Below are 24,166 nucleotides of genomic sequence, written 5' to 3' on the forward strand. Positions count from 1 at the left end.
AGGACATATTCACAATGTCCCATATCCAAGCTTGCCAATAGCTCCCCAGCCTCATTCAGTATTGCAATAGTAAAAGTCTTGTGTGGGGGGGGGGGGGGGCGCGGCGGGATGGACGGACATTGTTCTGTTTGAACTAGTCCAGACAGAAAATAATTCTGAGCTAGAACCTATTTAGCACATCCAGACTCAAGTGTGATTCAGACAACTGCACTATAGTTCAAATGACATAGGGTTGCCAGTTTTTTTCCGGGAGCTTAAGGGAGGTGTGTTCAGGGTGGTTATTTGTGTTCTCTGCATGATGACGTCACTTCCAACTTGATGTGGAAGCACCAGCATCACACTGGGGCTGGGAGGGAGGGGGCACTCTAGAACTTGCCTCAAAACTCTTTGGTTTCCATAGAGTTTTTGGGAAGAGTGCTAGTGGTGCAATTCCAGGTCAAGTTCCCCTTCCACCAGCCTGCTTCCGTCCACTAACCAGCTCAGTGTCAGTGGACAGCGGCACAAATTAGCAAGTGACTGCCCCTCATTAGCAGGCAGTTTGGAACCCTAAAGTGTCCTATTGTACTGGGGTCCCATCACTGGAACCTCAGGGTAATGCAGAGATAGGGCAGGATATAAATTTAAATAAACAAATAAATACTATTTAAACCTGTAACAAGCTGGAGAGGGAACAATATGAGTTGCGTTTACTGAGAAAGATTGTTTAATTCTCACATACATTTCCTTGACTAAAAATATCCCCTCCCCATTATGTCAAAAACCACTAATGAAAAAAGACCGATCCACAAATCTTTCCTACCTGGCCTTGAAGCAGCAATAGATGGGAAATGGTGCAGGAGGGAAGAATGAACCCTGTCTTTGCCAGTGCTGCAACCCTAAACTATGGGGGTCTTATCTGCTTTTTAAGGTCACATAATATGTCTAGAGTTCCAGTCACAGAAATCCAGCATCAGATATAGTTTCATCCTATGCATGGTTAGAATTTCCAACCTTTAGTTCAGATTGTGCTGCACACAGATAAATGGGATTATCTGGGTGCGTGTGTGTTATTTTTATTTATTTCATTTATAATCCTGCCTTTCTCTCCAATGAGGACCCAAAGCAGCATAGACCATTCTCCTGTTCTCTGTTTTAAGAACCCTACGAGTTAGAATAGCCTGCCAATGAGTGGCTGGTCCAAGGTCATCCAGCAAGCTTCCATGGCAGAGTGGGGATTCACAGGTTTCCCAGATCCTAGTCTGACACTCAAACCACTCTACTACATTGGTTTCAGTCTCAGAAACCATGGTTTTATAGGGTTTAAGCAAGCTATCCTAACATAGACTAATTCTGACAAAATGGAGGTACTACTAAGGGAAGGAGGTGGTTTGACACAGGAAATGGGTTGTCCCCTGTTACCGGTGGGGTTGCACTCCCCCTAAAGATGCAAGTTCAAAGCTTTGGGATGCTACTGAACTTGGTCTTATTGTTGAATAAATAATAGCAGCTATAACCAGGAGTGCTTGCCACCAGTTTTGGCTGGTGAGTTACCTATGGTCCTTCCTGGGCACGAAAAGTCTTGCCACTGTGATGAATTCCCTGGTAACATTTAGATTACATCCATGCATTGCATTCTGTATGTGGCTGCCCTAGAAGACTGTCCTGCAGCTGCAGTTGTACAGAATGCTGTAGCTTGAGCATTGACTGGAGCAGATTATAAGGACCATAGCTTTTCAGTTTTGTTCCATCTACAATGGCTTCCAATTTGCTTCCAGGCGCAATGCAAGATGCTGGTAATGACCTTGCTGTATGGCCTGAGACCAACGTACCTTAATGGCTGCCTTCTTCTGCAAGAACCTAACTGTTCATACTGGTCATCTTCAGAGGCTGTGCTTCAATTGCCCCTGGCATTTGAGGCTAGGCAGGAGGAGGCAAACTTATGGTGGCCAGGAAGACACAGCCATGTCTAGCTTGGCCTTTAATAGTTCAATAGTGACTTTGTTTCAGTGTTGATTCCTAAACACACTCAGGGCTGCTATTGCATATGAGTTGCAGATGTCTCTAAAGGGCACTTTTAAATTTTAGCTGAGCATTTAAGAGCTGGATGACAGGCAGAAGGACACCAGATGAAAGTTCTATCATTTCTCCATATTTAGAAAAGCTTCTGCTGCAGAATAGTCAGTGGGACATAAGTGGGCAGAGTATTGGACTAGGATCTTGGGAGACTCAAGTTCGAACCCCAACTTCTATTGTGGAAGCTCACTGGGTGATACAGGGTCCATCACAAAATCTCAACCTGACTTATCTCACAGGGTTGATGTTGTGAGAAAACAGAAAGGAAGAATGTTCTAAACTGCTTCTCCCAAATGGGGAGAAAAACAGGATATAAATAAATTCAATGCAATCAGGCAGAGCAGACAGAATATTAGATCTGCATTAGGTCAAACCTATGACCTACCTTGAAAACCCATCTCCTGGTAACACAGCGCTATGAAGAAAAAATGGGAAAGCCTCATATTTTCTGATCTCAACTCCTTCAGAGATAAATAAATGAATAATTGTTTTCCATCTCCATCACATCACCATTAAAGTTCCAGGAGCCCTTGCCAAACTCAGCGGTGCCAGTCCTAGACCCAAGATGGCCTTGTGGGGCACAGTAAACAGCAACTGCAGACAGGCCCCCTCACCATTCTACAAAAGAAGGGCAGCCACTTTACAGCATATTTAGCATCACAGTTAATTTGGCCTTGCCAAGAATTCTTAGTCATGCTGACAGCAGGCTTAAGAGCACCCATCTGCCTATGAAAGGAGCAATGCTTTAGATGGTTAATTAACCAAATAACCACACACGCTCCTCTGGTGTCTAAATTAACAGCTGAAAAGTTGGCAACCAACACAGAACAGAAAGCTAAACGAGTACGTCTGCTGAGTTTGTTAGTCCAGAAGAAGCTACAGTGCTTATCAGCCCTATCCTTTAGACTAGTTTATTAAGCCCCACTGCTCTTGTACATTTCAAAGCTAAAAATGTGCTTATTTAGTGAGTTAAAGAACCAGGGCACGGTGCCTTGTGTGAGGGGGAAGTCGTTGTTGAATAGTGAAGTTGGCAAGCCTGCGTCATTAATCAGATCTGTGCTTTGCTCACAAAAGTTATTCACGTTTAGGGCATTAGAGCTTGAAGCTGAAATTGCAGCGGTAGGCAATTTGAGAGGGTGTAGCCTGTCCCTCTACAACAGATTTATCACTGTTTACTCAACAATGGATTATACCGGGGGTGGTGCCGAGTGCAGAAACAGGAGAAAAAGTCCCATTTCAAAACAATGCACCTACCCACAGAGTAGGGGGATTTCGGCGGGGGTGGGATTCATAGGGGGTGGTTTCATAATGACTGTCAGGGCTGATTCACACTGTATACAGCAGACATGTCTGCCACATGTGCACCAGGGCTTCCTGATATGGAGAGAAGATGCATATCTCTAGAGTGAGGGAGTGAACACAGGGTAGATATAGACGGAAGATGTGTGAATGGTTGTAGTTCCTCTGAATTTATACATCTGTGCACTTCCCTTCTCATTGGACAGGTGAAGATGACACCACAGAACTACTCCTTATTCATACAGCCTGACTCCTCCCCCACAATGGTGACATGAAAGACGGACCATTCCATTAAGACAACCATGAAAGGGAGAGAACCAAGCAAAGACCCCACAGGACTGAACACAGGTGGCAAAACCCCCACTGCAAAGAGCAGGAACATATCTACTCCCCTCATGTATTCAGAGTAATATGTGAAAAGAACTTGACCAGTGCAATCTAATCTGATTGACACATTGGCGATGGACTTAGAAAGGCATAACTCTGCTTAGGACTGCAATGTGTGTCTATTCAAGATCTGTGCAAATGACCAGGGAATCTTGGGCCGATTTTTCACGTCAAAATGCCCCATGGTAAATCTGGGGAGCGTGCCTGCTGTGGCGCTTTTTGCCCTGCTGTTGACTCTTCACTGCTCCCTGGTTCTTCATGGGATTCGAGGCAGAGCCGGTGCATTGTGCCCCAAATGTTTCTTCACGAGCCTGGTGCTTCTCCATTTGCACCACGAGCTCTTCCACAATGTCTTCCACGCATTGGCTGAATCTCCCCCTCGTTCCCGCCGCTCACTTTCACTATTTTAGTTTTAAATGACTCTGAACACAAAACAAGCGCTGAGAATTAGCGCCCTCACCCCCCCTTCCTCCACAACCCCCATCTAAAATCTAAATTTTAAATCCTTGCTTGTGCGAGAGAATCGAAGCCCTCCCGTTTGCGGTGCCTGCACACCCCACTTGTCTGCCCAAGGTTTCTCCCTCCTTTCCAAAAACCAAGGTTTCTCCCTCTGTTTTTTTTCACTACAAGAGAGATGAGGGTGCCGCTTCTCAGCGCCTGTCCATTGGTGGGGTGGGCCAGAGCAGCGAGGTGGGGAAAATGGCTCTGATTCTGCTACGGAGTTTTGCACAAGGGGGGCATTTCAAAAGAACAAGGGGGGCATTTCAAAAGAACCTCAACTTTTGTGGTTCAGGAAATTCACAGAGCAAAGCTGTAGGGCGGCTCCCGGGCAAAAACATGGCAGCCGTGCTGCAGCATCGGGGGCAGTGCAGAACTCCTGATTGCACTGGGGTATTCCCCGTGCCAACAGAGGATGGCGTGTAAAATAGACCTTGCTCTTGTAGAGTTACCAACATGCACCAATTTGTATGTGTGTCCGCTTACTCAGAGCAGGGGCTTGAAGGCACAAGTGGCTAAGATCCCACTCTTCCTTCTATGAGCACGGACTGCTGGCCACAATGACAAGTGTACAGTTCTGCAGAGGAACATGTTCCTGATTCCGGTGGACTATCCCCTCTCCTACCACAAGGACCATGGAAGCCTTTTGTGAAGAACTGGGAGGGCAGAAGTGACAGGCAAAGTCTCTGCCACACACCTGCTCCTGGTTAAGCTGAAATGCAAACCTGGACTGGCTCCATCCCAGTGGCCACGAAGTGACAGTGGTTTAGTGTAAGGGGACCAGAAAAGTAGGCAAAGAAACCCTCATCCCCACATCGTCCCACCTGCCTGAATCAGCTCAGAGCTACCATTTCAGCTCCTCCCCCTCCATTTCTAGTGAGCTGGATGTGAGGGAGACCTTATTTGTTTGTTCATTTTAGTTCCTGCTTTTGTTTTGAAGTTTTGTATTTCAAAACTCTGTTTTTCTTCCTGTTCCTTTCTCATCTCCACACCCTTATTTTTTTCTCATGGGTCTATTTCCTTTATGGTTATAATTTTAAAATATTCAAGTGTTCAAGGAGAGCCCTGCCAGATCACACTAGTGGTCCATCTAGACCACCATCCTGTTTCATACAGTGGCCAACCTGTTATCCTGGAGAGCCAACAAACAGTGCAAGGAGACCAAGACCTTCCTCTGATGCTGCTTCCTAGCACTGGGTTTCAGGGGGCTAGTTTCTCTAGATGTGCAGGCTCTTTTTACTCATCATGGCCAGCAGCTGTTGATGGACCTCTCCTCCAGGAACCCGCCTAATCCCTTCTTAAAGCCATCTGTACTCATGGCCCTCACAACGTCACTGGCAGCACATTACACAATTTTAATACTCATTCAGTAAAAGTCAGAAAAAGTATTTCCATCTTGTGTATTGTCGAAGGCTTTTACGGCCGGATTCAACTGGTTCTGGTGGGTTTTCCGGGCTGCGTGGCCGTGGTTTGGTGGATCTTGTTCCTAACGTTTCGCCTGCATCTGTGGCTGGCATCTTCAGAGGCGCATCACAGAGGGAGTGTGTAACAGACTTCCCTCTGTGATACACCTCTGAAGATGCCAGCCACAGATGCAGGCGAAATGTTAGGAACAACCTAAGGGACCGTCTCTCCCTATATCGTCCTTCTAGGCCCCTCTGTTCATCAGAGGCGGACCTACTGGTAATCCCTGGCCCCAAGGCGATCCGGCTGGCCTCCTACATGCCAGGGTTTTTACTGGCTCTGGCTCCCTCATCACCTGGTGGAACAGGCTTCCAGGTGAGATCAACAGGCCCTGCGAGATTTACAAGTTTCCGCCCGGGAGGGCCTGTAAAACAGACCTGTTCATGGCGTTTGTATGCCACAGCCGGGATGATATCAACCGCGATAAAAAGCAAACATCTGGCCTCCCGTGGGTTCATAAAAGGGGGAATAGAATAGCTGAAGCCATCTCTAGTTTAATATTTTATGTATTTTATGTATTTTAATTAACTTATATATATGATGTTTTAAATTTTTATTTTGTTGGAAACCGCCCTGAGCCTTCGGGGAGGGCGGTATACAAATACAATAAACAAACAAACAAACAAACAAACAAACAAACAAACAAACAAGATCCACCAGACCCCGGCCACACAGCCCAGAAAACCCACCAGAACCAGTATTTCCATTTTTCCATCCTGGATTTATTGCCCACCAACATCATCAGATACTCCCAAATAACTGTTATGGTATATTAACGTTGTGCTGTGTGATTTGGGGAGTGAGGTCTAACAGTGGGGAAAATAAATTTAAAAAGAAGGGAAAGAGGAGAGAGACAAAAATCAACCCAGAACAGACCACGTAAATAAAAAGGTTGGAGGGGGGAAAAAACCCTTATGTATAGAATTATCACTGTCATAGAATCACAAAATTGGAAGGGGCCATACAAGCCATCTAGTTCAACCCCCTGTTCAATGAAGGATCAGCCTAGACCATCCCTAAGGAGTATTCATCCAGCCACTGCTTGAAGACTGCCAGAGGGGGAGCTCACCAGTTCCCTAGGCAGCCAACTCCAGGCTGAACTTCTTAAAAAAAATTTTTTCCTAACATCCAGCTGGTAATTTATACCCCTTATTGCAAGTTCTGTCCTTTACTACCAACAGGAACAGCTCCCTGCCCTCCTTTAAGTGACAGCCTTTCAAATAAAGGAGAGCAATCATGTCTCCCCTCAATCTCCTCTTCTCCAGACTGAATATTCCCAAGTCCCTCAGTCTTTCCTCACAGGGCTTGGTCTCCGGGCCCCACCACACCCTCTTTCACTCTCCTCTGCACCAGCTCCATTCTTTCCACATTCTTCCTGAAGTGAGGCTTCCAGAACTGCACACAACACTCCAAGTGTAGCCTCGCCAATTTAAAAAAAATGTCAATTACAGAAAAGCTACAGAAAAGCTAAAATTATATTCCAGAAATGTATATTCCAAATTATATCCCCCCAAAATGTTAATATTTTTAGTAAAATCACAATTGTGCACATTGGGATATCACACACTTGTGAGATGTTTATGTGATTATCCCGCTGACGCACAGTGGAACCTTCCTCGGGTAATCGACTGCAATCTGTCCACCGGTGGCGCTAGCGAAAGCTCCAAAACCGGGCGCGTGAACCGAGGCTACGCCCATTTGGCTGCCATGTGCTATGCTGGAAACAGCGAAAGCAAATTTATGCCGAAAGCGTGGGAATTCCATCAACAACTGGCGTCAGGCTTAACACCGAGGAAGAAAAACTCGCAGTTTATTAACGCACAAAGCTCCGAAACCGGCATAAACCAAAGGTGGCGATTACCGAGGTTCCACTGTACACAACTGGAATTTTACTAAAAAGGGGTTTCTTACACTAGGAGAACCAAAGGTTTATGTTTTTTGATGTACAGTTTGTAATATTTACAATTTGATTAACATTTTTGGAATATAATTTCAGCTTCTTTGTGATTGACAGGAATAATTCCATATATAAGGGTTTTTTCCCCAAACCTTTTTGGTTGAACCTGGTCAAACAGTTGTTTACAGGTCTAACAAATGCACTGCAGAGAAGAACTCTCACTCTATCACACCTCCTAGAACTGATTCAGGCCCTCAGACCAGCATAATTAGGACTAAAAGGCACTTGTGAATCACCCCTGCCCAACCTAAAAGTTCCCAAATGCAGCCTAACCCATTCTCTTCTTTTCCCTCACAGCTTTCTGGTTCTCCCTCCCCTCTACTTGTACTAGTAGGGCATACTTTAGGCAGCTAAAAGTGCCATCCTAAGAATACTTTCTTAAGATTGTGAGTAGACCTACTTCGGATTGCTCTCTGACTCCAGCAGGTGCTTTGAGATATTGTTAAAAGGAGGCAAACCATCAATCATTTTTTTGTATAAATTAGTATTTACAGTTAGCATTGGGTTGTCTCAAAATGCCTTAGCACTGACAAGAAAGGCTGGGGAAAGATATACAAGGAAGGTGGCACACTGGAACATTACACTGGAATAACAATTATTTCCCCCTCCCCCAAGCCTTTACTTGTCATGTCTTGAGGTGACTCTAGAAGTGTGCAAACAGATGGGCCTCATGCACACTGGCACGCCAACCCTGAATATGAGACTATGCCCAAACTGATGTGATGTCATGGTTGGCAATACTGCTACAGACACAGCAAATGCAATGTCCCAGTATGAACCAATTTTTTTCTTGTGCAGCAACTTAGGGCCATAAATCAGCTAATTTTTAAAGCAAATGTTGAGAGGGTCTATTCATGCCAGACACAACAAATAAAAAGAAATCTCGTTATTTTCTAGAATTTGTCTTATAGTTAATGACAATTTAAATTGCATAGATATTATGGAAAAGTACAATATTCACATTAATCTTTTAGAGCACACTCAACTGGGTGCAATCAACAGCTATAAATACCTTCTACTTTTCTCAAAGTTCATACCTGGTTGGTAAATAACTTTCCAAAAGTGAAAGGTTCTGCAGAAAACTGACCTATGAAATCAGAGTTGCCAACAGTGCACTCTCCTTCACTTAAAGAAACTTAATGCACTGGGAAGGGCATTACTTGGCGCCGCTTCCCTTTTCTTTTCAGTCCCCACCTCTCTGCTGCATAGCTAGGGAGGGGCACAGGTTCAGCAGCATGGCTGTGGAGTTCCATGCCTTCCTGGCTTCATAGTTATGCAACGGAGGGAGGTGAGTGAAAAAAAGTGCCTCCATGCAAAGGCACAATGGCAACCCGCATTGCCTCTGTGGGCTCCGTTCGCTGCCTGCATGGAGGCATGCGAACACCCCAACGGCAACGCAGGTTGCTTAACCCTAACCACAACCCACTGCCCATGTGGAAGGGGCCCTCCTCTCAGAGTGCAGTGGTCCCAATATGAATCAAGTTCTGCAGAGCATGGGCAAGTTTCCCACAGCTTCCATGTGGCTTCAAATATATTGTGCAGTTTGGCCCTCAAGAAGCGAGTGGGCACTAGAAACTAGCCAATGAATACTACTGAACCTACTGTCACCATATTGGGGATCACTACTATTTTCTCTTTCCAAAGAGAGTCTTAAAATGTCATCTATCTACAGTCTCAAGTGATACAGTTCATTTTACCCCATCTGGGCTCTCCCACATTACTTTGCTGCATGAATTAGATCAGGCCTGACACTTATTCACACTTGTATAAATACACATGCAAAAAATATTCCCTCCCATCTTGATCCATAAAACCCATCAGACAGCACAGCTTAGATGGCTATCAGTGGTCTGTAAGAGTCTACAGTTCTGTTTGGGAAGCATTTTTTTTTAAATCAGGGTAGTACTTTGTGACTATTAAACTTAATTTAGCTATTAACATACCAGTATAGAGAAAGATTCTCTAAGTTCTAGGATTGCAGCCCCCAATATGATGCCTGTTGGTACCATGTCACCTGCTGTCACCTTTTCCTGATGTCCATTAAGGGTTTTTAGAAAGTGGCTGGGGCCAATGGGGCCTTTGCCCAGCAGGACTTCTGACTAGCCATGCAGATTTTGAAAAAAAAATGTTCTGGTAGCAGATGCCACCACAGCACAAAGATCTTCACTGTCTGACTGAAGGTAAGCTGTATGTATGAAAAAAATTAAACCAATACATTCATTTTAAAGGGCAAGTTGTAAAACAGAGCTTCTGCTTGAAAGCTTGAAGATCTACTATTATTAGGCATAACCTCATTCCCTACATTTTGCGGTTGGCCCCGCCTTCTGTGGCAGCTATCTTGTGGTTGGCTCCACCTACCCTGGAAGCCATTTTGTGGTTGTGTCCACCACCCTGTGTCAAAATTCCAAAGGTTCAAAAAGATTGTTGACTCCTGGTCTAGGAACTCCATGATGCTCCAGTGAAATCCAGATGGAAAAAATGCAGGAGTGCAGTTTAAATAACTTTTCCATTCTTTTATGAAATATTGCCTGGGAAGCGGCACTGACAAGCAAAGGGTCCATTATCAGTCAAGTCGTTAACATGGCTGCTCCACTGGATAATATTGAGGCAGAAAGGAACAAACCATATGAAGAGATTCTCACACCACCACAACAACAGATGAATCCAAGTAGGGCCTTTATGTAGTCACTGAAGATCTCTTGCCACTGTGAAGAGTGGCTTCCACCGATCCCCTCCTTTGAGATGGAGCTATTGCAGGGGTTCAGGACCAGTAGTCTCTTCCAGATGTGCATGGACTACTCATACCCCATATCAGCCTTACCTGCCAGCATGGCCAATTAGCCATGCTGGCAGGGGCTGATGGGAGTTGTAGTCCATGCACATCTGGAGAGCTGCAGGTTGCAGACCCCTATTGCTTCCTTAGAAGGGGAGGACCCATGACCTTCCTGGCTGGAAGGTCCTGGGTTCTATCTGGCCACCTCCACTTAAAATAATCAGAATTGTGAAGGACCCCTTAAGAACAGCTGCCAGGCAGACTCAGAGCAAGGACACAGGGTTCCATGATCAACAGCATACAGAAGCAACATATGCTCAAGCTTTCTGCTAAAATGTAGCCCCTGCAGGCTATGCACAGTTATAAACCACATCAAATAAAGCCAAATTTACAACCCATTAAAATACACCCACTTTTATAGTCAAGACTGCAGCATAAACTCCATTTTTAGGGCTTCTACACGAAGCATTTCAGGGAATACTGAAACTAAGTATATGAAACATATCTAAACAGAGATCGTCCGACAGGCTCTCTACTTGGCACTCCACTTTGTGGTTACAAATGTCATTAGTTCCACATTTTTTTCCACATGAAACTTTCTAGTCATATCCTCCCCCATTTAAGCTGAAACTTGTTATCTAGTGACGATCTGAGAATGTTTTCTCTGTGTGATACACAGTCTGTGCAACCTGAAGGAAGGTTAACACTTCTCCCTACCCACTGAACCTCAGACACAACAGCTGCCCACAGACCCAGTCGATACGAACACAAACAAGTGAAATGGGTCCCGTTTCCAACCTCTCTGTTCATATGGAAGCAATTTGTTTTTAATGTTGTGTTGGGTCACTCTCTAGCATTTGGTCACAGACTACATTTAGTCATGAGGGCAAAAACACAGTTGCTCCATTTCCAGTATCTACCACCCCAATCTGGAGCAACTGGATTCCACCAAGAATGTATGAACATGAACTTGGGGAACAGCAATTCATGCACACCCCTTAAGTCAAATGAGATTTTGCATCCATCATCAGATCCAAGCCTTCTAAGTACCTATCTTGTCCATATCCAACCACACATTCTGAAGACTTAGGGGCACTTAAGGTTTCTTAAGCGTGCAGGGATTTCTGATGATTTCCCCAGCTACTGCAGCCTGCTAAGCCCTCCCCATTTATTCCTGGGGGTGGATGCTCTGGAACAGCATAGGAGGCAAACAGGGGATCTGTACTGGGAAGGGGGGGATTGACAAAAATCACCACCATCTCTTCAGTGGTCTGAAGTCTTCAGAATGTTTGAAAACTGGTCTTGGCAAACACCCTAAGTATATAAGAAAAGGAGGGAATAAAAGCAACTAGAGGGAGGGAAAGATACTAAGGAAGGCTGTATCTCCCCTAAGTATGTTTCAACCTGAGCACATGATTTTTCACTCCCAGTTTCAGAATCCAACTAAGGAAAAGAAATCCAGATGAAAAGCAGAAGGAAGTTTCTGTAACTTTTGATGTTATAAAGTATCCATGAGATTGGTCCCACACACCTAAATCACTAAAAAGCAGCAGCATGTTGATATCCCAAAATATGACTTGGGTATAAATTTTGTTGTGAAAATTGTAGTATGAATAAAGTAGGACCGTGCTGCTGAAAAAGCAGAATTCATTTTCTTGACAAGAAATTGATTTGTGTTACACAATTTAAAGCTAATACATTCACTACACAAACAAATGGCAACACAAAGATGACAGCACAATAAATTTGTCAGCATTTATGGGGATTCAGCTTCACAGGTGTGGCAGCTAGCTGCTTGGACCTACACTGGAGGGAGCCATGTGGATTGACAAGTATTTCTAAACCATGTTGCAAAGGAAATATGATCCAAGGGTGGGGGACAGTTGCAGATGAGAATTAACCTTTCTGATGTTTCATCCTCACCCCCGCCCTTCTGCCGGGCTGTTTTTCCTCCTGTGGTAGGTGAAGGGAAGGGTTAAGAGTTCCCCTCTACTCAACAGATTCTCCCCTACAAAAGCTCCACATTAATATTCAGTCCTTCCATGAGTGAGACATCATAGTCATATAAGCAGTTGAAATTCTGCAGAGTCATTATACATGTTGAAATGTGGAAAATTTGGTTTGGTTGAGTCAGTGCACCTACTAATGATTGGTTCATCTAGCACATTTTATTGAGATACACATAGGTCGAATCCCCACAGTCAATTAATCACGTAATATTCATGTGAAATATCCAGGTCTCAGGAAGAACTCCCCACTGTTTAACCGCTGAACTGGGATTCATCCCAGTTCTGGTGCTCCTTCATCCCCTCATCACATGTTTTTTAAGAACCTGCATGGAAGTGCACCTTTTTAAAAAAACACGCACCGAAGCCAGATCGATGGGGAGGTTCAGGGGTTGAATGTAACTTTGTTTTCCCGCCGTTGGGAGTGACGTGGAACCTTCCAGCTAATCAGAGCACAGTGGGCTGTGCGTGATTCGCACGCAGCTCTTTTTTTTGCGTCGGTGGCGGCTACGATGAAACGTGGTTGCATGGAACGTGATTTCTGTGCCAACTGTAAACTAAAATTATACTTTCGTGCCAGCACAGCTGTGTGGGTAAAGAGTGCCAAGCCGCACATAAATGTAGCTTAGCACAAAAAACAGCTACTGTTCTACGCATGCACGTGGTGACGTAGCTGTGCAAAAAAAAAAGTTTTTAAAAAATTCCTGCCCCAACACAGTGCAACAGCCAATCAGGACGAGGAGGAAAGAGCTGCTGAGCAGATCACGTGTTCAATTGCACAATGGTGGGGAGTGCTGCACTGTTTGAAACCATGATAGACATCAATGTCCTCATCACACTCTCGCGTGTGAAACCGTGATGAAAAGGTGCTGTTTCTTTTGAAACCTGGCTGTATCTGGCTTTAATTTCCCAGTAGGGAAATGGCCAATATTTTCTGAAAAATGCAAAAAAAAATTCTACTTCACTCCCCCATAAGCATGTACGTAAACTACATTAATGCACTTTTTGGTAGTTTAGGGCTAATCACTTTTTACACAGTCTCCAGCCAGGCTATGTAACAGGATGGAGTCATAACATAAAGTGGAGAGACTGTACTAGGATGCAGTCCTGGTTGTGAAAACCTATATTCCCTTGAAAAACAAAGAAGACTGCAAACACAATCCAGCTAAAGGTAACCATGACTGGCAATACAAACCTAAGAACGCTTTCCTTGGAGTAAGCCCCATTAAGTAGACTTGAAGAAAATTCTGAGTAAACCTGCTCAGCAATCTGTGAAAAACTGAATTATTCAGGACAACATTTTTACACAGGTAACAGGGGTATACTATAATGAAATGGTTCAGAAATATGCTTTAATATTTATTCATTTATTTGAAACATGTATTAGCTGCCTTTCTACTTTATGGAATGGCAGGTGGCTTACAAATTAAAAAACCAAGGAATAGGGATTATGGATTATACTACTGTCTATCGGTTGCTGAATGTTATGGTCTTACTATATAACGGTTACATCATTTAACATATCATATAGCCCTTATGCTTTTCTTCAGCTCTGTTGCAGATTTCTGCAATACTGATCCCATTGTATTGTTTACTGGATGTCCCATCCTATTGGTTGTATTGACTTACTCTGTAAAATCTGCTTTTTCTTCCAGTAGAAAGCAGAAAACTCCAGACACAACCTCTACCACACAATCCTCTTTAACACAGGCTGGAGGCATCATAACGTTTATGAGACAGGGAGAAAACAGTTTTATTAGAGTTGTGCTGTGGAAAAGAGCACAGCATTAATGTTTGCTGTATGATTTCTAATATGTACTGTCCTAGCTAGCTTTTCATCCCTACCCAACCTCCCCACAAGCTTGTGCACCCTTCCCTCGCCTCAACTTTCTGCTGAAAGGACACAGGTTGGGCTAGAACAGGGGTAGGGAACCTGCAGCTCTCCAGATGTTCAGGAACTACAATTCCCATCAGCCTCTGTCAGCATGGCCAATTGGCCATGCTGACAGAGGCTGATGGGAATTGTAGTTCCTGAACATCTGGAGAGCCGCAGGTTCCCTACCCCTGGGCTAGAAAGTTCTGGATCAAATTACAGTCCCATGTCAAGAAGCCACCCAGCAGCAGCAACTGAGGAAGCATCAGCAGTGTGTTTCCAGGTAAGATACTCTGAGGCAAGTGGAAAAGCTACACTCAAGTTCAGTAACACTTTGGAGAATAACAAGATTTTCTTTCAAGAGACAAAGTTTCCTTCATCCAATAAAGGACTTTTGACTCTTAAAAATGTATACCACAGAAATCTTGTTGGTCTTTAAAGTACTACTAGACTTAGATGCAGCTCTTCTACTGAAGACCAACGTAGCTACGCACCTGAGGCAAGTAGGTCTGCTGTTCTCCTGTGTCAGCCCTTCAAGATTCCCAAAACTACATCTTCAAAGTTTTAATTTCTGAGCAGCGCATTGCTCATCTCCTCTGTCTCCTACTTTTCTTCCCTCTTGTCTCTGAAAACCAGAAATAACCTTGTTATTTTCAGTAGGTTAAAGACAGACAAAAGATATTATTTTTCAACAGACTTCATAATTGACCTGGAAAATTCACTATTGTGAGGTGATGGTCACTAGTTAGACTTTTGCAAAGGAAGAGACAAATTCATGAAGGATATGTTTGTCCTTAGCTGTTAACTGAGGCCTCCTTTTTCACTAGGATACTTCTCTACTAAGTTATTTACTCATTGCACATGGGAAAATATAAATCATCAGTTTTCAGAAGCTAAGTAGGGTTGGTACTTGGATGGGAGGTCACAAAGGAAAACTCTGCAGGGGAAGGCAATGGTAAACCACCTCAGCTTCTCACTTGCCTTGAAAGCCCGACTTGATGGCACTTTATATACACATTTCCTTGTTGCAATCAAGTAGGAAGAAACTGGAGTTCCACATAGCATTTAACATATTGCCATATTCTGCATAAACTGCAGTAATTCCCATTTCTGTGGGAAAGATTCTACTAGATATTTGGATGTAAGTTTTGCTTAGCAAAAATCCTGCTTTCCCTCTAGTTCTTCTTTCTCCCCATGCTTCCACCACCTAATTAAATACTTTCCCTCTTTTGCCATCATAATGATCAGTTCTTGCAGGCAAGTAGTAAGAGTAACTACTTTTCATTTTGAAGTCAAGGCCTCCACTCCTTTTTTAAATGATATGAAGTTTGTAACCATGCTAAAAAGACAAAACAAATAAAATGAAGTATTTAGAGTATTTTTGCTTGTATAATGAAAAGTAGTACTTAATCTCCCTGCACCAACAAAAATATTTGAAACCAGTTGAAAAAAATATTTGAAACCAGTTGAAATGTGGAGAGGATTTGGTGTTAATACTGAAAAATATTTGAAACGAGTTGAAAAATGCATATAAGTGTAACAGTATGTCATATGTGTTATATGTGAGATACTGAATAGAACATTAATTTTGTAATTCACATTACTTGTCATTACATTGATAGCGTGCAGTCGGATACACAACCGGTAGTGGTTCTATTTCAATAGGTCTCTGTAGGTTTGATTGTATATTGATACATTGTATTGTTAGATATTAGATACAGGAGACAACATGAAATAATGCATTCAGTTGAAAGAACAGGAGAAGAAAAAGACTTAAGAGAAACTGACAGTAAGTATGTTGCATTAGTCAAAGAGGTGGATTAGTCAAAGAAGCGCCTCCCCCCCAATTACCGGAGCGCATTCCAGAGCCTGAACTCCTTCGCTGCCCCTCCGGCATGTCGGCGCAGGCTCGGGGACATTTCTTTGCCCTGTGACCCTGGAGTGGCCGCGCAGGGCAGGGGGGCGTGTCCCCTGGCCTCGGCGACGTGCCGGAGGGCTGCGGGACTGGTAAGTCGCCCGGACGACAGCGCAGCTCTGCGCTGTCATCCCAGCCGGTTCCAGGACCGTCCATGCGGACGGTCCCAGCGTCACTTAGGCCCTTTCTGCACGGTGCAGGGAGAGTGGGTTGCAGGCAGGACAAAGGAACCCGTTCTCCCTCCTGCCCTGTTTGCACACCTCCATGCAAGCAGCGACCGGAGCCCGCGGAGGCAATGCAGGCTGCCAGCATGCCTTCGCACAGAGGTAGGGGTTTTTCAAAGGGACTCACCACAGCCATGTCAAAGGGACTCACCGCAGCCATGTCAAAGGGACTCAGAACAGCCACAAGGGAGGGCAGGCATGGACCTCACAGCCATGCTGACATCTCGCGCTGCTGCGAGACGTCCCTGCAACCCCACATGGCTACACAGCCACTAGGCAGGGACTTTAAAAACCGGAAAGCGCAATCCAGAAAAGCACTTCCTGGGGCTTTCCGTTCACTCACAAGCGGCTGCCAAACACGTTAAATGAAAGAATTGCGAATAGTGCGATTCTCAAATAACCCATTTCAGGGGGGGGGGCACAGGGCTGCCTCGCTTTAGGAGCGGGAGCCATGCAAAGTCCCCCCCCCCCCGAAAAGGGTTTTTTTACTGGCATCCTGGGTTACTTGGCCCGTGCGGAAAGGGCCTCAGACTAACCTACCTCCCAGGAAAGTTATGCAGATGAAATACAGACTGTTGCTTGCCACCATGAACTCTTAGGAAGAAGAGAAGGTCGGACATGTAAAAAACAAAACAAAACCTTGATAGTGACTTGACTCCACACAGGCCAACTTGATGCTGCAGTTGCATTTTATGGTTAAATAAATTACCACTAATCAGGTCTGAAAAACTGACATGCCCCGCTTGAGTGTAAAAGAGTTCCAATAATATCATCTACACTCTTCACTGCCCTGACCTGTCTGGCCCAGGTTAGCCTGATCTCATCAGGTCTCAGAAGCTAAGGAGGGTCAGTCCTGGTTAGAACTTGGAGTGAAACCACAAAGGAAGTCCAGCATTGCTACACAGAGGAGGAAATGATGACATACATCTTGCCTAGAAAACCCAGTGGCGTCACAATGGGTCAGGCTGAAACTTAACAGTCCTTTCTAACACCACCAGATTATCCGTTAAATAGAACTGAGTAAACACAACATGGCCATTCCAGACTAATGGCTAATGTGGAAGGAACCCATGGGAGATTAAAGGAACAACCACATTCAGAGGCATATTGTGTCTCTTGGACTGTAGTCTTCAAATGTTCATTTGGAAGCTAGTGCTGTTGAAATCAATAGGATTCATGCCTCTCTCTTTAGAATCAGTTTTTAAGAAGTAAACTGTAAATTGATAACAAATACAAAAAGCATTTTAAAACAATCTCAGCGCTCACTGCTCATTTACATGGCTCCAGTAGCACATTAAAAAAAGCATTCATAAGTATGCTAAAATTTACATACCTTTGTTAACAACAATAAAGGAATAAATAGGTTCAACTAAGTCTATTTAGCTGGAGACTCAGAGTAGACTTACTCCTGTGTAAATATGGTTAGAGACCAGGGTGTTATGGATGTCTGCAACCTTCAGTGGCTCATTGCCCACAGAGCCAAATCACGTCTGAAGCTATGGCAATGACTCATGTTAAATCACATGACTTAGCACATATTTAAAACATTTTTTTTAAAAAAATTATGAGACCTACAAAAGTGGCTTTTATTACTCAAATGTTTCCTGGGAAGGAATAGATTTGACAGAAATACAGACTTCCTGGTGCAAAGAGATAGCTGAGTTACAATTAAAAACTACAGTTGTGCTTTGCAAATTGTGGGCATAACACTCCCAACACTGTGAGGCTCAATACCCATTTTTTTAACATTTGAAGTAAGGTTACAGAGTCTACTCATATCGAAGCACATCTGTACTGGAGACAGATGTTTCCTTTTCTCCTTATGCCTGAGCCTCAATAGAAGATGGTGAGAAGATCACTGCAGGAATCCGAGCATGGGGTCACAGGGTCCAGCACCAATTTCTGACACTGCAAGGCAATCCTTACATGGTTCCAGTAGCACATTAAAAAAATCATCCAGTTTACGAATCAGCAAGGAGAGTTATGAAAGAGCATGTGATCAAAGTGCTGAGGTTTGCTATTAGGACATGGCCCTTTGACTTGCAAAAGGACTGTATTGTTTGTATCATAATTCAGTTGTTTTCTATTTTCATTGACAATGTTTATCGATTTAAAAACTTTCTGTGCTGTTTTTTCACCCAAGTAGGATTTTCAAGGCAGTGAACATCAAAACATTACAGCTTCAGTGTAAAACATTTAAAATGTATGCAATTATTCAATTAAAAACATATAAACACATAACAACATGTCAGAAGACAACAATAAAGGATGAAAGATGAATCTCCCTGGAGAGGGAATCTTTTGGCACCACAACTGAACAGGCCTCTGTTTTGGGTTGCTACCTCATGTGGCAGGGGCACCTGAAGCAGGGCTTCTGAAGATGACCAGAATGCATAAATAGTTACACATAGTATAAGGTAGCCCATAAGGTATGCTGGCCCCAAGCATATAGGGCTTTAAAAATCAATAACAGCACCTTGAATTGAGCCCAGAAGCAAACTGGAAGCCAGTGAAGTTGCAATTCTATGACCCACTCCAGTCAACATTCTGTCTGCAGCATTTTGTTCCAACTGTTGTTTTCAGACAGTCTTCAAGGGCAGCTCCACATCGAGTGTACTGCAGTAATCTAATCTACATGTTACCAGGACATGCATAATACTGGCAAGATGTTTCCTGCCCAGGAAGGGCCACAGTTGGCTCACTAGCCAAAGATGGTGAAAGGCACACCTGTCCACCATTGCCACCTGTCTATGCAACAGGAGATCCAAGTTCAAGGGTACCCTCAAGATACAAGATACTTTAGGGACAGAGCAACCCCAAAATAGAAAATAACCCATTTTCTGGGTCAGACCTCCCCCCACCCCCCACACACCATCAGTAGCACCTCTATTTTACCAGATGACGTTTCAGTCTGTTTTCATCCATTCCAAAATGCTTCCAGTTTCTACAGTCTGCCTAGGATCTGCTGGTGGTGCTTGATAGAGCTGAATGTTATCTGCCTACTGGTGGCAATTCAACCCAAATCCCCAGATGAACTTTCCCAGCAGCTTTACACATAGATATTGAAAAGTATGAAAAGATGTAACCTTGCAGTAACTTATAGCCCAAAGGCAAAGGGGCAGAGCAGGAGTCCTCCAGCACCATATTCTGAAACCTATCTTTCAGGTAGAACGGGAAGCACTGCAGAACAGTGCCTCCCAGCCCCAATTATGGAAAGTAGATCACAACTTTTTGTGTGTGAAGGGACTCCATTGAAAATATAAATGAATGCTTTGTGTGGGATATTTTGACCAATAATGGCTCATTCATGCTTGCTAGATACCACTATTTGTAATCTTCAAGAGACTGCCTATAAACTGGCAGGTTTGGAATTGTTCTTTAATTCTTTAATTATATTCTATAAACCACAGATATTAGTTTGCATGAATGAAACCAGAACAGATGGCTCAAGACAAAATTTGACTTTAGATAGTTTTAGGAAGTCATCTTTCCCGTGCACAACTGATTTCCTCCCAAACAATATTAGAAAACATCTCTGTTGTTCCTAACCCACTTCAAGTGGTCAAACTGAGCATCGTATTTCGCAAAGAAGCAGCTGCAGAGCCCAACTCTGTATCAAAGTGAAACACCATCAAATGACTGGCATTAGCATTCAAATGACTTATTGGCAGAAACAAGTTTAAAAATAGGGTTTTTCATGATAAACAAACTCAACCTCACAGGAAATGTGAGCAGCAAATACTGAAAGTCAACATGTAAGATAACTCATGAAGTCTTAACATTGTTCCATAAATATACAGAAATCTGATTAAGGTTATTATTTTCACGAATCACATTCCCAAAATCTGAATCCTTATGTATCGCCTAAACCATGAAAAGGTTTAAATTATCCACACAAATAACTGGGCTAGAAGGGTGTGTGTATGTTCAGAAACTGGCTGCTGCAAACATGATGGAAGGGCAAAGGGATGATATGACACTTCTCAGAGTCTGAGTTCCCATGAGAATTTGGCTATCCTGTAAAATGAGCATTAAGATGCACAAAGAAGAAGAAGAGTTGGATTTATATCCCCCCTTTCTCTCCTGTAGGAGACTCAAAGAGGCTTACAAACTCCTTTTCCTTCCCCCCTCAGAACAAACACCCTGTGAGGTAGGTGGGGCTCAGAGAGCTCAGAAGAACTGTGACTTGCCCAAGGTCACCCAGCTGGTGTATGTGGGAGTGCACAGGCTAATCTGAATTCCACAGCTCAAGCGGAAGAACAGGGAATCAAACCCGGTTCCTCCAGATCAGAGAACACCTGCTCTTAACCACTGGGCCACTGCAGGGAAAAGAAAGGGACCATATATACGCCCCCTTTTATGGTATTCACTCCTGTATTTGGAATCAAGAATTTGAGAGAGCACTTAAAGGCAGCCTTGCAAATAAACCAAAAATATTTTGGGCCTAAAAAAGGGGTGGGGGTGATTCTTGCTTACCAGAGTAAGACTTGTTTTTACTCCTCACAGGCAACCTGTGAGTGCCGATTTACATCTCTATATTTAGTGTTTATTGTGATTTCTAAGTTCACACAGAGAGATTTCAAAATGGCTGTCTTGAATTATGTCTGTTTGAAAGAACCAACCGTAATAAGAGACTGTGAGAGTCCACCAACTAGTTTGGCATATGCTGGGTTCCCGAAAAGCATATGCAAGTTATGCTAATAGTATGCATCAAAAACTCATAGCCATGATCCTTTGATGTGTCATGAATTTTTGATGTGCAGCCTTTAAACATGAACAAACTGCTGTCTACAGTTTATAACATAATTCCATTAATCCAAATGGGGGGGGGGATGGCACACTGGTACACATTAATTCATTTGTTTGGATCTATTATAATTCTAAAATGTCCATTTAGTGCTGAGGTTGACATTTAAAAAAAATATGGGTAGTATAAACCATGGCAGCCTCAGCTTGCCTTGTTGGGGAGTGTTGCAGGTACTGATATGGGTCCCTGTATGTCTGTGCCAGCAGAGCAAATATTATTAGACTGTGCCAGCGGAGCAAATCTATTAGACTGATTCAAGATAGAAAGTCCAGATTTTCTAGAGGTGGAGTGTAATATACGCTTAAGCATTCATTAAGTATCTCATGGATGGATTCTTTTTCTGGAAAAGGTTTTTTTTCCCAAGTGTAGGTATTTTGCTGACTGTCTCTTGTTGACAGAGTAAGCTCATGATTTCATTGCCTGTAGAGAAAGCTTTGTAAAATTGTATGAAAAGAATCAAAGCAAAAAGATGAAAAACAGTAGTTGAGAATAGGGGGGGGGGGGTTCCTCTGCAATTATGTAACACATTAAAATATATTCTGCTGTGTTTAATACCAAACACAGATTTCATCCTGGAGCCCCAGTATCTCCTAGGGAATCTTATTAAATCTAAGCTCAACAGAAACCGCTGCAAAACCGTGGGGCTTTTCCCCACCTTAGGTAGGTGATGGCCATATGTACAGTGATATACACAGTGGCTTAAAGGGTACTTCATATTTAATATTTTTTCTGTACATAAAAACTGCATTGTCACTCTATCTGAATGCACAGGGCTGGATACAGTCAGCTTTTCCACACAACATCATCTAATTCCTGCCCATTCCAGTCCTATGATCCTCAGCATTGTCTTTTTTGGCCACACAGAACCTTTGCTCCCTTTCTCACCAGCAGAAAAGCTGGTGGAATCAAACCTATGGTCTGGATAATAGCATGTCACAAAACAGGCATAAATTTCCATAGGCTATACACTCATTTATTTTGTCTTACACACTATATTCAGATTTTGCAGATTTCTCAAGCAATATAAATATAACCGGTTGAGTGTGCACACCACAGGGAATCCTGCCTTACTGATTTAAACTTACTGAAAAAGTAATTGACTTTCTCAGCCTTATAGCTGACATCTACCACAGTTCTGAATTTGAGGCCCTTTCCAGATGACTGTTTCATTGCACTATAAACACATAGCTGGTCCTCTTGCATCTTATGAAGAGAGCCTCCAATATAACAAAAACATATCTACCATCATTTTGTTTAGACTTTAACATTGCCACACACACAAAAACCTGTCTGTTACAGACTTACAGAGCAGTCCGTATGGTATCATTACACACTTGTCAAAGGAAACCTAAAGTTAGTTAGAACTTTTGCTGTGCTGCAAACTGCAATATTTTGTGGCTGGGAAAAAAAACCAGCTTTTCTCAGAAACAGCAGGCAACCCTTCCCTCAGGTCCTAGCCATGTTGTGGCCTTGCACATTCCTTATTTACACTTCAAAACATCCGTGAAGGGTTGGGTGTTTCTTTGCTGTATTATTCAAGAGATGGAGTGATTTAAAAGCAGACAGATTTTTAAAAAGACAACCCCCAGCAAGATATTTCCCAAGTCCCAAAACAATGCTCCATTCTTTTGTAACCTTTTTTTTGGCCCTTGTTGTTTTCTTTTATGCTCAGTGTTTTTAGAGTTTGTACTCACTACCTTCCAGCCCCACAACACAATTTTAAAAAGAAAGAAAACAGGCAGAAATAGTGTTCTCACTGTAGTAAGTCTGTCCCCCTGCATTTCTTGGGAATGCTAGATCGCAGCTAAAGCCGAGCCTTGTATTCTGGTAGTTTGTTTGCATTTTTTATGGTCATCTGGAGAGGGCCCAAATTTGTGAACCAAGGTTATAGTGTGTCTAGACTTCAAAGGCTTCGGCTGATGAAAAGGTTAAAACAATTTTCCTAGCGAAACCAAGTGTGGGTTGGTGAAAGAGTCATGTTAATGAAGAAAATTTCCCCTCGGGGCTGCTGTTTAGTATCACCAAAAGCCATCAAGTTTCAGTCTGAGTTATTTGTATTTATTTCTGAAAACAAAGATGAAAGCCAAAAACAAAAACCTCATCCTGAATTTTCTCTTGAACAACTGGCTTGCTTCAACAGCCAAATGTATCGCAGCCTAATGACGGAGAACTGTTTCCCCACACTTTGAGAGGGCAACTTAAAAAACAGCCTTGAACTGCCACTGATGTTTCGCTCGCTCCAGCCTGTGATTTATAAGAAAAAATGATTCTGAATATAGCAAATGAATCAGGCTGAGGGTTTTCTCTACTTTTGCATTACTGTGGAAATACACATTTAGAGACAACATACGCATCCTTTATTATGCCCGTGGCTTCTTCAAAATCACTAGTTGCTCCTTTGAATTACAACACATGGGTACTCATACAGCTTTCCAAAGTAAATGTCAGATAATTAAATTTATAAGATATCCTAGCTGGAGTAGGGAAAAAAAGTCCCAAAGCTGAATGGGGCTTTTATTTGTTCAAAAGTGCTTCCCCAGTACAAAGGAAAAGATGTTATATTGTAAATATAGACTGTTTTGATCAGTTTTGAATTGTAAGCAGATAGGCAGAAGACAACTTTAATGGCACCGATGTTATCTAAAAGATTTATCATTAAGGCATGCTAAATAACATCTAATACCACAGACTTTTTCAAGGGTTAGTCCCTCCCAGAGAAATAGGGGAAAACACAGACGCAGCCAGGTTTGTAGTGGTCTCAGCTTTTTAAATATGTTGTTTTTCGACTTTTGGTGTTGTTGGCTTCTGTTATCAGTTCTATCTCAAGTTGTGGGCAGTTCTCTCATACTTCAGGTAGACATTTTGTTCCTGAACATCTTGTAACACTTCAGTTACTGTACAGTACACCCAA

The 24,166-nt window shown here is 43.1% G+C and overlaps 1 long non-coding RNA gene across 3 annotated transcripts in view; it reads right to left on the bottom strand.

The window, feature by feature from the left end:
* Nucleotides 1-24,166, bottom strand: part of LOC125424762 — a 294,553-nt gene that overhangs the window by 115,488 nt on the left and 154,899 nt on the right. For all 3 annotated transcript variants that reach the window (XR_007243277.1, XR_007243278.1, XR_007243276.1), the window contains one exon: nucleotides 14,804-14,934. This is a non-coding gene — a long non-coding RNA (uncharacterized LOC125424762). The remainder of the gene's footprint in view (nucleotides 1-14,803; nucleotides 14,935-24,166) is intronic.

This window comes from Sphaerodactylus townsendi, linkage group LG01, assembly GCF_021028975.2.
Source record: "Sphaerodactylus townsendi isolate TG3544 linkage group LG01, MPM_Stown_v2.3, whole genome shotgun sequence".
Classification (NCBI taxonomy): domain Eukaryota; kingdom Metazoa; phylum Chordata; class Lepidosauria; order Squamata; family Sphaerodactylidae; genus Sphaerodactylus; species Sphaerodactylus townsendi.